The following is a 15,254-nucleotide window of genomic DNA, read 5'->3' on the forward strand; positions in this document are numbered from 1 at the left end:
CTTTCGGGTTTTCAACCTAGTGGGTCTTCAGACTCTCATTCTTTTCTTTCTGTTTTTCTTTTCATTCGCCTCGAACCTTTGCTTGTTTCACCAGAAGGACTTTCTAGGTGGGCTTGGGTTCGAAAGGGTTGAATACCTAAGGTTCTAAAGATTTGAACCGAATCTGGTCTAGCCAGACTACCTACGTACCCCAAAGATGGAGGATCAGATCCGCGTAGTTCGCTTTGGGATTTTTCAAAGAATGGTTTAGCATTTAGCTTCAAAATTTTCAAAGGGGATTTTATCCCAAGGTTTGACCGAACTTGAATTAATCAAGTTGCCTACGTACCCCTGAAGAGGTGGGGATCAGGTCCGACGTAGTTCGGGTGCATAAATGCCCCGGGTTTATAATGTGTTTGAAAAGAAGTTGTTTTAATTTTGCTTTTGGCCCAAAGGGTTTACAAATGGATTTTAAAACATTAGGATTTTGGCTATAAAAGCTCAAACGATCAAGGATGGCCTCCTGATGTATTTGATGTACAAGCCCTTTTGTTTAAGGTTCAAAGCCTTTGAAATTTTTTTTTTTTTAGGAGTCTGGCGGTTTTCTGGCAAAACTTCAACCACTGTGCTCCACTCCCGTCTCAAAGATCTTGAATTTATGCTCAAGATTCCACAACTCTGTCTGAAAATCTTCTCTCAATATCTCATCAGCTCCACAGGATGCCTGACGCTTATCTCTTTAAAATTTTATTCCTCAACTGGATGTCTAAAGCAGATGAAGTCTTGCTTTGATCAACGACAGGGCATTCCCCTGGTTTATCCTTATAGGATCAAGCAAAACTACCTCAAACCCCTCTAAACAGGTTTATCAATTCTTTGCGCTCCTTAGGAGATAAAGTTTTTCCAATCCATCCATCCCGAGTTTCGGATTTCGATACCACTATCAATGGCTTTGATTTCTTCTTTAAGTGGCTATGCTCGACGCTCTTCCTCTCGTTCGACCATCTTTCAGATCTCGAGGTGAATTTCGTCTGCATTCTCATCCGAGAAGGGGGTCTTTAGTTGTTTAAACATTAGATCTAAGAGTGAATCATAGAGTATCAAAGATACGAAATCAACAATTTTATTGAATTGAGGACTGTAAGTACATTGATGATTTTTGACACACCTCAATGGGCTCTTCAACAGTTCTGATAGAAAACAGAATACTGACTCTGTATAAGAAAGATTGACAGACATGACTTCATTTTTTTTTTTTTAACATCTACGTAACTGAACTTTTTCAACTTAGAGAGAAGAAAGTTGATGTACACTCAATGAAAGACAAATCTAAAGATACAGGACACTTCTTCAAAGGTAGTGAACTGACACTGAAAGCTTATAGGTGATACACCTTTCCTCATGATAATGATAACTATAAAGTTCAATCCCGGAGTAGAAATCACAGAAAAGACAACTCCACAAGGTCTAGGTTAAATGGGGCAACAAAAGGCTTATGTTGACAATGTGGGTAAAACAATAGACTGCCTGGATCAAGTATGATTAGAAATAGTCAGTCTTTAGAAAAAATGGTCTTTCGCTAAACATAGACTCTTGACTTGGAAGCACACACACTAGATCAATAGTCATGGGATAAAGATTCTGAACAAACAGAGAAAAGAGTAATCTTGAAATACACCAAAGGGTATTTTATTCTAAAAATCAAAGAAATATTGTCTATGAAGGTCAAAGCGAAATAGACAGTGATATTATGACCTACATCAACAGGGTTTCAATGAATTCTCAATCCACACCTTGAAGTCTCATTTGAGTATAACTGCTCTTCTTTTTGGGAATGAAAGAGTCAGGAACGATAAACATCCATAATCAAAATAAATTTCGATCTCAGCAATGATCATGCACTCAAAGAATACAGGTAAGATCAAACTTTTCCATTAATGATTTTGATATGATCCAAGGGTAAAAGATATATGATAGGTAAACATGGATCAAAAAATCAATGGCTCAGATAATAGACCATGGCCATAAGAATGACAAAAGTAGGGTCAAAGACCAGATCTAAAATCTGAATGATGGATATCAACAACTGTACGATCAATATGAGATGAAATGATAGACCATGGTCATAAGGACAGCAAACGAGCTATCGGCCAGATCTCAAGACAAACAGGTTGACAAATAAGGATCTAATCCTACTAAATGATGTATACATGAGAATCAAGACAAGGCAGACTGACTCCAAAGGATAGCAATCATGCTTAACATACTTTTGGATAAAATCCAGCAGCATAACGGCTATATGAGGAGGTCAAGGTCCAGACTAAGTAAACTGACTCTAAAGAGTAGCCGTCATGCTCAAAATGTTCTGGATAAAATCCGGCAGCATAACAACTATACAAGGGATCACCCTAGCTCAATCGAAAGGTATGAATAACGGTTACTAGAGAAGGGTGATCAACAGATGGACTAACCAAAGGTGAGAATATACAACAATGGGTCAAACCCTATAATCAACAGATCAAGGGCTAAACTCGGCCAAGGTAATGACGGTCAAAATCCACTGACTAGATCTAGATCTAAATTCGGAATGGATATAACCGACTGAAAGGAATAAGGAATCTCTGACTAAGAGGAGAACCATAATATACATAATCAGTATATATAAGTAAATACACATACACACAAATCCTAACCAGGGGCACCAGCCCTAATTCTAATCTAGCGGAGTCGAGAAAATCTCGACTCAAGACAGACTGATGAGTGTGCTAGGACCATGTTGTAGCCATATAAAATGAGCTACCCTAGTCTACAAATGGGGCAAAGCTCCTAACTCTAGGCTCCACATGTGTGAGCAACACATGTTCGACCCTATATGAATGCAATATCCTTATATAAACACGGGTACTTCCTAGTTGGGCTTCACTAGGTCAGTAAGTATATATATAATATATAAAACAAAGTAGGGCTCCGGACTCAATCTAATGGGTACCATGCGTATGAAACATACTTAACATGTATAACTCAAGTGCACCGAGTGTTATACATAGTATGCTTCATTGCTCATCGGCTGCTGTAAACACAAGTGCACCGAGTGTTTACGGCTGCAGCGTTGGCGCATAGCTTGGAAATAGATTCAACAGTACCATCAGGGTGAAGACATCCCAGTCGGGCACGCATTGAATCTATCCCGTGGAGCCAAGAAGGAAAAACAAGGAAAAACAAATATGATAATGCATGATGTGTAGTGTGTGAATCCCTTGTTTTAATTACGCACCTGCCTGGCGCCCCTGGATTCTAACGATAGAGTTCCCATTTAAAATGATTTTAGCTCAAATTTCTCCAAAGTTAGCAAAAATGGCATTTTTATAGAGTTAGGCAATGTTTCAAGAACTCCCCAGCAGAGTCGCCAGCCTGTGGACCCCGATCCGGAGAGGACGAGTGCGGCGAGGGACGCGAGGTCCCCACAGCAATCCTCTAAGATCTCCACAATGTGAAGGAGAGCTCTGCCAAGGAACTCTCGAAACGGATGCCACCCTCACAGCATAGCACGAGTGGCGATACAAAACGAATGAGATACATCCTGATCAGGAGCCAGGGCTCGAAACCGAGATGTACCTAAAAAGAACTCAGAGTCGCCATCCATGGATAGGCCATGGAACCCTAAAATCAAATCCTCTGTGCAATGGATAACCAGAAATATATATGGGTTCGTGCCTGGTTACGAATGGGGAAGGTCTGAGAGCACCCCCAATTCGCCCGAGTGCAAGCACTTGGTCTCTTATGCCATTTTCATTAATTCCAAAGAAGTTTGAGTAAAAATCATGTGAAATGGGAACAATCCTCAGGAATCGTCTACCTAAGCATGCATTTCCTGAGAATGGAGAAATAAACACGTAAAATGAAATGAAAAATGTGTCACCTAAGCAAAGCTAGGTTATGGGTGACATGCCTAATGGGTGTCTAAGTTTCTGGTGGACACGCACATGCAAGCTACAACCAAAGGTATAGTATCAGTACAAGAAAGTAAGAAAACATATCAAAACATGAGACACAAATCTATGCTATGTATGACGGGACAAGACAAGTCCTAACTCTAATGCAGGACTGGACTCGGACCAGAATGGCCATCCATCCTAGCTGCGCTACGTATCCCGGCCTCGGGAAGAATCGGAGCCCACGTAGTTCGATGCCCTATTCTAAATTATGATGCCTAAGACATCTAGCCCTCTATCCTAGACTCGATCTAAAAGACCGAACCAGTTATTAAAGCTTCTTGTATGATTATTAAAATTCCAGTGAATTGTGGATTTTAGGACACCCTATATGCCCTAACTAATGCAAGTTGATTAGCCTTAGGCTAATGCAGGTGGTTCCTACAATCCTATGTGTAACTAGGCTGTGCAACCTAATGAAAACCACGGGCTGACTATATGCCTAGTCTAGCCATCGGTTCGACTAAATGTCTAACCGATCGACTCGAGGCCTCCTAACTCTAGGGACACTCACACGACAGGACATACCATATCAATACAAATCAAGACAAACTCCTAACTCTAGAACACAACCTAAACAGCTAGGACATACTCCTAACTCTAGAGGAAGATCTTTTTGAAAATGGTTTGAATATTTTTGTAACTTTGAAAGATTTAAAATTTTTATTTTTAAAGGTTTGGCTGGACTTGGGATGTGGATCCCAAGCTGCACTACGTACCTCGTGGAAGAGGATCAAGCCAACGTAGTTCGAAACGAACTCTCTACCTATCAAACACTTACGGCAAATCAACTATGCTCTAATAATACTATTATAAGAGCAAATGAGTCAAAGACTCTCTAATGACAGTAACTGGAGAATAAATGAGTCAAAGACTCTCTAATAAAAGCGACTAAAGGATAAACGAGTCAAAGACTCTCTAATAAGAGCAACTGATAACACTGAAATGAGATAACGAAGTCAAAGACTCTCTAATAATACTGCAAATGAAACATATGAGTCAAAGACTCTCTAAAAACGGAAACACGAGTCAAAGACTCCAATGACACCAACTAAAAGATAAATGAGTCAAAGACTCTCTAAAGGAAAAGAAACACGAGTCAAAGACTCCACTAACATTAACTAAAGGATTAATGAGTAAAGACTCTCTAAAAGAGATGAAAAACACGAGTCAAAGACTCCACTAACACCAACTAAAGGATATATGAGTCAAAGACTCTCTAAAGGAAAAGAAATACGAGTCAAAGACTCCACTAACACCAACTAAAGGATAAATGAGTCAAAGACTCTCTAAAAGAGATGAAAATACGAGTCAAAGACTCCACTAACACCAACTAAAGGATATATGAGTCAAAGACTCTCTAAAGGAAAAGAAACATGAGTCAAAGACTCTACTAACACCAACTAAAGGATAAATGAGTCAAAGACTCTCTAAAAGAGATGAAAACACGAGTCAAAGACTCTACTAACACCAACTAAAGGATATATGAGTCAAAGACTCTCTAAAGGAAAAGAAAACACGAGTCAAAGACTCCACTGACAACAGCTAAAGACAGATGAGTCAAAAGACTCTCTAAAAGATATGGAAACGCGATCGAATCATATAATAGAAGATTGAAAATCTGTGATCAAGATGAGATGAGATAGCATAAGATTGCTTTCAACGGATGGATCATGAATGACTAATCCTATGAGATCTTTAGAAATGAATGGGATTTACATCCTAACCCCAAAGGAAAAGTTTTTTAATCTTCACACATTTTATCAGTGTTACCTGAAGGCATCAACCCTAACTCTAATCTAGCGGAGTGGAGAAAGGATCTCGACTCATGACTTTGTTTGTGTACCTAGGACCGATCGTAGCCATTGGAAGATGGACTACGGCCTAATCTAGACACAAATGGGTAGGATATCCTAAACTAGGCTCACACACGTGATGCACATGTGTTCGTATACTACATGCATGTGTGGGTTAATCTAGGGGTAAGGCCAAGAGTTCCCTTAGCGCGAATCCATGTTCGATATACTGTACCAGTGTCCGGCGTATCAGTACGTGAACAAGAGATCCGTTTACGTACCATAAAGGTACTAGGCTAAGGGTGGAATGCTTCTCTAGCACAGAGGCACCAGGTGATGAAATCCCAGTCAACCATGCTAGATAACACTCCGGGTTCCTAAAATAGGACGTGTGTGCATGTGAGATGCAGGGGTTTAGATGCAAGTGATGTAAGTGTGTGCAATAAGTTCGCGCAATCTATGATGCCTTCAGGTTTTGTTAGATTAAGTTTGAGTAAATGTGATGAGCAAATAAAGCATACAAAACTACTATTTATAATTACTATTCAAGACTACTATTTATAATTACTATTCAAGACTACTATTCAAGACTACTATTCACAACTACTATTCACAACTACTATTCACAACTACTATTCAAAACTACTATTCAAAACTACTATTCAAAACTACTATTCAAAACTACTATTCAAAGCTACTATTCAAAGCTACTATTCAAAGCTACTATTCAAAACTACTATTCACAGTAGGACCTACCAAGTACTATTCACACAAACGGGCCCCACACAAACGGGCCCCACACAAGCGGGTCCCACACAAACGGGCCCCACACAAGCGGGTCCCACACAAGCGGGTCCCACACAAGCGGGTCCCACATCGGCGGGTCCCACATAAGCGGTCCCACATCAGCGGGTCCCATATCAGCGGGTCCCACATCGGCGGGTCCCACACAAGCGGGCCCCACACAAGCGGTCCCACATCGGCGGGCCCCACACAAGCGGGTCCCTCGGTAATTGGAAACGAAATAACAATTAAATATTCCACCGAAAGAAAAATAATAATACTTAATTAATAGTAATCATCGCGGTCAAAAAAATTAATAATTTAATAATATTAATAACCGACAAAAATAATAATTTAAATAAAATAATCATTACGGTCAAAAAAACAATAATTACTCACCGACAAAAATAATAATTTAATAATATTAATCGACGAAAATAATAATTTAATAATATTAATCGACCTAGTACTGTTCACGCAAGCTTTACTATGCACGAAAATAAAAATTTAATCCTATTACTATGCAAACAGCTATTACTATTTCGACAATTTTAATATTAATAAAACTTCGAACAGTAATGATGAAACGAATGAAACGAGAAAAAAAAATTAAAAATAAATAAATAAATAAACATAAAAATGAAAATACCTGCGATCGGTAATGGTGGCCGGAGTTGGGGCCGGATTCCGGCACAGCCGGTCGGAGGTGGCGATGATCGGAATTTTGGGGAAGACGAGATCCGAGATTTTGAAAATCTGAGCGATCGGTAAGGGTGGCCGGAGTTGGGGCCGGATTTTGGTCGGAAAAAATGGGGGTGGAGGTGATCGGCGGTTGGTGGTTGACCGGAATGAGGTGGCCGGATCTCTCTCACCCCCTCTGCTATCTCTCCCTCTCTGCAGATCTCTCTTTTTTTTTTTTTTTCTTTTTTTTTTTTTTCTTTTTTTTTTTTCAAATGAGCTCCCCCTTCCTCTCTCTCTCTATCTTTTTTTGTATTTACAAATGAGCTCCTCCCCCTTCGTTTTTTATTTTTTTTTATATAGGTTAAAATAACCTGTTGATATCCGCACCCCCATTTGATGGGCGCACAAAAATGGATGAGTCGCGCCCGCCATTTTTGTCTTATTCGGCCTGGGCGCGACCATCACAGGATAACTCACCCCCCTCTTCAACTGGATATCCCATTCTTCAGATAATTCACCCCCCTTTGGATTTGTACTATGCACCCTCTCCCGGCTCGTCTTATTTGACAAATCAGCTCGGATCTTGATGAAATTTTACGGGGACCTATGGGGGACCCTAACCTAGCTTAGGGTGCAATTCGGGATCCTAACTTGGTGATTAAATGGGGCTTCGCCCAAGCACAGCAAACTTGGGTCCGGTCAAAATGGGGTGTCTACAGATGCCCCTCTTTGGCAGAGCGTGTGCAACACGCGAATGGCAAAGCTGAATAGACGACACATTTTGACTGACCCGAAAACAAAGCCAATTTTTAGGTTTTCAGTTTTAAAACGATATTCACAAAGATAAAACTCTACCAACAATAGGGAGATAGCCTCTCACTGACTCTTAACTCTGTAACTAAGACATCTCAAAGAGATAGTCTCTCCCTAATACTCATGACTCAACTATCTAAACTAGTTAACAAAAGACGAACGAACGATTGCAAAAAATACAAACACACATTTTTTTTTTATCAGGCTAAGCCAAAGTAAACATAACAATTGCTCAAAGAGCATCAACCAAACAAACAAAATAATCATTTTAATTACTCAAAGAGTTTCCATTTTTTTTTATATCAGGCTAAGCCAAAGTAAACATAACAATTGCTCCAAGAGCACCAACCAAACAAACAAATTAATCACTTCAATCACTCAAAGAGCTTCCATTTTCTTTTTTAATTTTTTAGAAACCACATTGCAATTTGTCCAAGACAAGTACAAACTCAAACACTTAAAGAGTTTTTCCTTTTTAGAAACCTGCAAAAATAGGCCAAAGACCAATGTATTGAAACTCGTCCAAAACAAGTTCAAAACCAAACACTCAAAGAGTTTTTCCTTTTTAGAAACCTGCAAAAATAGGCCAAAGACCAATGTATTGAAACTCGTCCAAAACAAGTTCAAAACCAAACACTCAAAGAGTTTTTCCTTTTTAGAAACCTGCAAAAATAGGCCAAAGACCAATGTATTGAAACTCGTCCAAAACAAGTTCAAAACCAAACACTCAAAGAGTTTTTTTCTTTTTAGAAACCTGCAAAAATAGGCCAAAGACCAATGTATTGAAACTCGTCCAAAACAAGTTCAAAACCAAACACTCAAAGAGTTTTTTTTTTTTTTAAATCATGCCGATCAGTCAAAGACTCGACCAATTATTAGGGTAATCGAATATTCAAGCTAAACTCAAACTTCTAATACCCGAGGCGAGACTAAGTCTCAAGCCCAGCGATAGTTATACAGATCATTGCTGAAAATAAATCTGTGTAACTATCCGAGTAACTCTGACTCCTCTCTTTCAAGGTAGCGAATCACTCCGGATCATGCGGTTCTGCTAAACAGTTCCACGTAAATCCAAATTCGTAGGTCCTGCTAAACAGTCCCCTACGAACCTCTTCGCAGATACACATGACTCCTAACACGTTAGGAAGCTGCACATTGCGGGACGATGATTAGGTAAGTCACCACTTGACATTACACTACTAATCATCTGGGTACTAAGTACCAGAGGCGAGACTAAGTCTCAAGCCTAGCGATAGTTATACAGATCATTACTGAAAATAAATCTGTTTAACTATCCGAGTAACTCTGACTCTTCTCTTTCAAGGTAGCGAATCACTCCGGATCACGCGGTTCTGCTAAACAGTTCCACATAAACCCAAATTCGTAGGTCCTGCTAAACAGTCCCCTACAAACCTCTTCGCAGATACACATGACTCCTAACACGTTAGGAAGCTGCACATTGCGGGACGATGATTAGGTAAGTCACCACTTGACATTACACTACTAATCATCTGGGTACTAAGTACCAGAGGCGAGACTAAGTCTCAAGCCTAGCGATAGTTATACAGATCATTACTGAAAATAAATCTGTTTAACTATCCGAGTAACTCTGACTCCTCTCTTTCAAGGTAGCGAATCACTCCGGATCACGCGGTTCTGCTAAACAGTTCCACATAAACCCAAATTCGTAGGTCCTGCTAAACAGTCCCCTACAAACCTCTTCGCAGATACACATGACTCCTAACTCGTTAAGAAGCTGCACATTGCGGAACGATGATTAGGTAAGTCACTACTTGACATTACACTACTAATCATCGGGGTACTAAATACCCGGGAGAAGGAAGAAAAGACCAATCCGTGTAACACAGGATCGGAAATATTTTCCTTATTAAAACATTTCAAAAAGACCAAACCGTGTAACACAGGTTCGATAATTTCCATCTCTATTAAAATCTTTCAAAAGGACCAAACCGTGTAACACAGGTTCGGTAATTTCTATCTCTGTTAAAAACTTTCAAAACGACCAAACTGTGTAACACAGGTTCGGTAATTTCAAACTCTGTTAAAATCTTTCAAAAAGACCAAACCGCGTAACGCAAGTTCGGTAATTTCAAACTCGGTTAAAATCTTTCAAAAGGAATGAAGAATTTACCATCTTTGATCGATTTCACTAATGGGCCAGTCATCTCTTACCAAGAATAACTAGGAGCGCATGATCTTTGCTGAAAGCAAAACTCAAATAGATTGATGAGATTTTCAGGTGCTGACTCTCTTTAACAGGTGAGAAGCATTTTGATGAGGTTTGAAGGATGCAGGAGTAGATTTTATACTCCGCTGGGAATTAAAGTTTCTGAAACTGACTCCAAAAGAAACAATTGGATCAAGGAATTCAACTCAAAGAGCATGTTCAAGCTTCTCTGCTTTCTATTTGCTAAGAATAGATATCCCAGTTATCATTGTGTAATATCTTTTATGACGTAAGTCATAAAAGATGCCCCTAGTATGATGTGCTTCCATGACAAAGTCTTAAGAAGGCAAAAGCAAGGTAAGTAGAAAAAATTTGAGTTTGCATGGGTTCTTTCTTTGGTATAGTGGTAAAACCATCTCCACAAAGGCTGAATGTAAGAATTCTTCATTTTGCTCAGTGCTTGAGGCTTTGATGTTTCAGGCAGGTCTGAATAACAAATCTCTTGCCCTTCTTTGATTCTTAAACCAGGATCTACTTTGAATTTTCTTTTCACTTTGGAAGGTATACACCCATTCTCTCCAGTGCCAAACACTTTTGATTCTAAAAGAAAAACAATGATAAACCAGAAACAGACTTCTGATGACTCTTTCAAAGAAGACTTACAATATTCAAGGGACTTGACTAAATTTTGATTCACCCTTAGATAAAATGTGTTATTTTGTTATGGTAAGGTTAGCCACTCTTAGAGCACTCTCAAAAACTATGTCAAGATGACCTAATTTCCTCCATCGGGATCTCCGTCATGGTTGTTACCCCTTTCGGATTGCTCGGTCTTAGTGCCCCTAGTTTAAAAAGATGTCAAAATAAGTCTCGCTGACACTACTCGGATTCCAGGATTCTGCCCTGTGCAGAGGTGGCTTCTCCGTCTCCCTGATTTCTCTCTTCAAAAGAAGTCATAACTTTTGCTTTCCAAGCTTTCAGTCTGAAAGACCACTTATCTCAACTTTTGCTTGTACTCAAACTTGGGAATTCTACGTAACTGAGGAACTCCTTCTGCTTCTATTCAACTCAACTGTTCATGGGAAGTCTTTGCCCTTGACTGGATTACCTCTTCAAGTTTTCAATCCAGCAGACCACTACCCTGACTTTTTGCATAAGCTAACTCTTTTGGCTGTTAACTTAGCAAATGTATATCTCTAGGCCGCCCTTTCGGGTTTTCAACCTAGTGGGTCTTCAGACTCTCATTCTTTTCTTTCTGTTTTTCTTTTCATTCGCCTCGAACCTTTGCTTGTTTCACCAGAAGGACTTTCTAGGTGGGCTTGGGTTCGAAAGGGTTGAATACCTAAGGTTCTAAAGATTTGAACCGAATCTGGTCTAGCCAGACTACCTACGTACCCCAAAGATGGAGGATCAGATCCGCGTAGTTCGCTTTGGGATTTTTCAAAGAATGGTTTAGCATTTAGCTTCAAAATTTTCAAAGGGGATTTTATCCCAAGGTTTGACCGAACTTGAATTAATCAAGTTGCCTACGTACCCCTGAAGAGGTGGGGATCAGGTCCGACGTAGTTCGGGTGCATAAATGCCCCGGGTTTATAATGTGTTTGAAAAGAAGTTGTTTTAATTTTGCTTTTGGCCCAAAGGGTTTACAAATGGATTTTAAAACATTAGGATTTTGGCTATAAAAGCTCAAACGATCAAGGATGGCCTCCTGATGTATTTGATGTACAAGCCCTTTTGTTTAAGGTTCAAAGCCTTTGAAATTTTTTTTTTTTTAGGAGTCTGGCGGTTTTCTGGCAAAACTTCAACCACTGTGCTCCACTCCCGTCTCAAAGATCTTGAATTTATGCTCAAGATTCCACAACTCTGTCTGAAAATCTTCTCTCAATATCTCATCAGCTCCACAGGATGCCTGACGCTTATCTCTTTAAAATTTTATTCCTCAACTGGATGTCTAAAGCAGATGAAGTCTTGCTTTGATCAACGACAGGGCATTCCCCTGGTTTATCCTTATAGGATCAAGCAAAACTACCTCAAACCCCTCTAAACAGGTTTATCAATTCTTTGCGCTCCTTAGGAGATAAAGTTTTTCCAATCCATCCATCCCGAGTTTCGGATTTCGATACCACTATCAATGGCTTTGATTTCTTCTTTAAGTGGCTATGCTCGACGCTCTTCCTCTCGTTCGACCATCTTTCAGATCTCGAGGTGAATTTCGTCTGCATTCTCATCCGAGAAGGGGGTCTTTAGTTGTTTAAACATTAGATCTAAGAGTGAATCATAGAGTATCAAAGATACGAAATCAACAATTTTATTGAATTGAGGACTGTAAGTACATTGATGATTTTTGACACACCTCAATGGGCTCTTCAACAGTTCTGATAGAAAACAGAATACTGACTCTGTATAAGAAAGATTGACAGACATGACTTCATTTTTTTTTTTTTAACATCTACGTAACTGAACTTTTTCAACTTAGAGAGAAGAAAGTTGATGTACACTCAATGAAAGACAAATCTAAAGATACAGGACACTTCTTCAAAGGTAGTGAACTGACACTGAAAGCTTATAGGTGATACACCTTTCCTCATGATAATGATAACTATAAAGTTCAATCCCGGAGTAGAAATCACAGAAAAGACAACTCCACAAGGTCTAGGTTAAATGGGGCAACAAAAGGCTTATGTTGACAATGTGGGTAAAACAATAGACTGCCTGGATCAAGTATGATTAGAAATAGTCAGTCTTTAGAAAAAATGGTCTTTCGCTAAACATAGACTCTTGACTTGGAAGCACACACACTAGATCAATAGTCATGGGATAAAGATTCTGAACAAACAGAGAAAAGAGTAATCTTGAAATACACCAAAGGGTATTTTATTCTAAAAATCAAAGAAATATTGTCTATGAAGGTCAAAGCGAAATAGACAGTGATATTATGACCTACATCAACAGGGTTTCAATGAATTCTCAATCCACACCTTGAAGTCTCATTTGAGTATAACTGCTCTTCTTTTTGGGAATGAAAGAGTCAGGAACGATAAACATCCATAATCAAAATAAATTTCGATCTCAGCAATGATCATGCACTCAAAGAATACAGGTAAGATCAAACTTTTCCATTAATGATTTTGATATGATCCAAGGGTAAAAGATATATGATAGGTAAACATGGATCAAAAAATCAATGGCTCAGATAATAGACCATGGCCATAAGAATGACAAAAGTAGGGTCAAAGACCAGATCTAAAATCTGAATGATGGATATCAACAACTGTACGATCAATATGAGATGAAATGATAGACCATGGTCATAAGGACAGCAAACGAGCTATCGGCCAGATCTCAAGACAAACAGGTTGACAAATAAGGATCTAATCCTACTAAATGATGTATACATGAGAATCAAGACAAGGCAGACTGACTCCAAAGGATAGCAATCATGCTTAACATACTTTTGGATAAAATCCAGCAGCATAACGGCTATATGAGGAGGTCAAGGTCCAGACTAAGTAAACTGACTCTAAAGAGTAGCCGTCATGCTCAAAATGTTCTGGATAAAATCCGGCAGCATAACAACTATACAAGGGATCACCCTAGCTCAATCGAAAGGTATGAATAACGGTTACTAGAGAAGGGTGATCAACAGATGGACTAACCAAAGGTGAGAATATACAACAATGGGTCAAACCCTATAATCAACAGATCAAGGGCTAAACTCGGCCAAGGTAATGACGGTCAAAATCCACTGACTAGATCTAGATCTAAATTCGGAATGGATATAACCGACTGAAAGGAATAAGGAATCTCTGACTAAGAGGAGAACCATAATATACATAATCAGTATATATAAGTAAATACACATACACACAAATCCTAACCAGGGGCACCAGCCCTAATTCTAATCTAGCGGAGTCGAGAAAATCTCGACTCAAGACAGACTGATGAGTGTGCTAGGACCATGTTGTAGCCATATAAAATGAGCTACCCTAGTCTACAAATGGGGCAAAGCTCCTAACTCTAGGCTCCACATGTGTGAGCAACACATGTTCGACCCTATATGAATGCAATATCCTTATATAAACACGGGTACTTCCTAGTTGGGCTTCACTAGGTCAGTAAGTATATATATAATATATAAAACAAAGTAGGGCTCCGGACTCAATCTAATGGGTACCATGCGTATGAAACATACTTAACATGTATAACTCAAGTGCACCGAGTGTTATACATAGTATGCTTCATTGCTCATCGGCTGCTGTAAACACAAGTGCACCGAGTGTTTACGGCTGCAGCGTTGGCGCATAGCTTGGAAATAGATTCAACAGTACCATCAGGGTGAAGACATCCCAGTCGGGCACGCATTGAATCTATCCCGTGGAGCCAAGAAGGAAAAACAAGGAAAAACAAATATGATAATGCATGATGTGTAGTGTGTGAATCCCTTGTTTTAATTACGCACCTGCCTGGCGCCCCTGGATTCTAACGATAGAGTTCCCATTTAAAATGATTTTAGCTCAAATTTCTCCAAAGTTAGCAAAAATGGCATTTTTATAGAGTTAGGCAATGTTTCAAGAACTCCCCAGCAGAGTCGCCAGCCTGTGGACCCCGATCCGGAGAGGACGAGTGCGGCGAGGGACGCGAGGTCCCCACAGCAATCCTCTAAGATCTCCACAATGTGAAGGAGAGCTCTGCCAAGGAACTCTCGAAACGGATGCCACCCTCACAGCATAGCACGAGTGGCGATACAAAACGAATGAGATACATCCTGATCAGGAGCCAGGGCTCGAAACCGAGATGTACCTAAAAAGAACTCAGAGTCGCCATCCATGGATAGGCCATGGAACCCTAAAATCAAATCCTCTGTGCAATGGATAACCAGAAATATATATGGGTTCGTGCCTGGTTACGAATGGGGAAGGTCTGAGAGCACCCCCAATTCGCCCGAGTGCAAGCACTTGGTCTCTTATGCCATTTTCATTAATTCCAAAGAAGTTTGAGTAAAAATCATGTGAAATGGGAACA

The sequence above is a fragment of the Tasmannia lanceolata genome, unplaced genomic scaffold, assembly GCF_043159265.1.
Source record: "Tasmannia lanceolata isolate RefF3 unplaced genomic scaffold, GAP_Taslan_0.1 ptg000026l, whole genome shotgun sequence".
NCBI classification, from domain to species: domain Eukaryota; kingdom Viridiplantae; phylum Streptophyta; class Magnoliopsida; order Canellales; family Winteraceae; genus Tasmannia; species Tasmannia lanceolata.